This window comes from Chrysochloris asiatica, unplaced genomic scaffold, assembly GCF_000296735.1.
Source record: "Chrysochloris asiatica unplaced genomic scaffold, ChrAsi1.0 scaffold00119, whole genome shotgun sequence".
Taxonomy (NCBI): domain Eukaryota; kingdom Metazoa; phylum Chordata; class Mammalia; order Afrosoricida; family Chrysochloridae; genus Chrysochloris; species Chrysochloris asiatica.
The window spans coordinates 10,437,174-10,437,769 of NW_006408637.1; positions in this window are offsets into that span (position 1 = coordinate 10,437,174).

Sequence of the window (596 nt, forward strand, 5' to 3'; positions counted from 1 at the left end):
ATCTCATTTATTTCTGCTCTAATCTTTATTATTTCTTTTCTTTTGATGGCTGTAGGTTCACTCTGCTGGTCTGTTTCTAATTGTTGTAGATTGCATTTAAGCTTTTGATGCATTGTAAGTTAATGTGGTGTGAGGGATGGGTCCAGATTTACTCTTTTGAATGTGGGAATCCAGTTGTCCTAGTACCATTTTTTGAAGAGGACATTCTTTCCCAATTGAGTAGTCTTTTGTCACCGTGGTCAGAAATCAGTTGACCACAGATATATGAGTTTTATGTGATTTTTAAAAATGCTTAATAAATCTATATTGTGAAATAAAAATATTTATGGTAAATAAAATATGTGTTGTTATAAGCTACTGTGGATTTGGAGCTGTTTGTTGTCACACCAAAAGCTAACTAACCCATACTCACAGATATTCTGATTAACTTGGGTCTGATGTTATGCAACATTTGTTTATCTGAAAATGAATAATTAGAAAGTTGAGTACTAATATTACTTAATAGTATTTTTTCATTGTAGTTCTATTGTACAATTTACAGTGGCATCATGAAATTCAGGTCTCAAGGACACTTTAAAGAATATTTAACTGAAGCA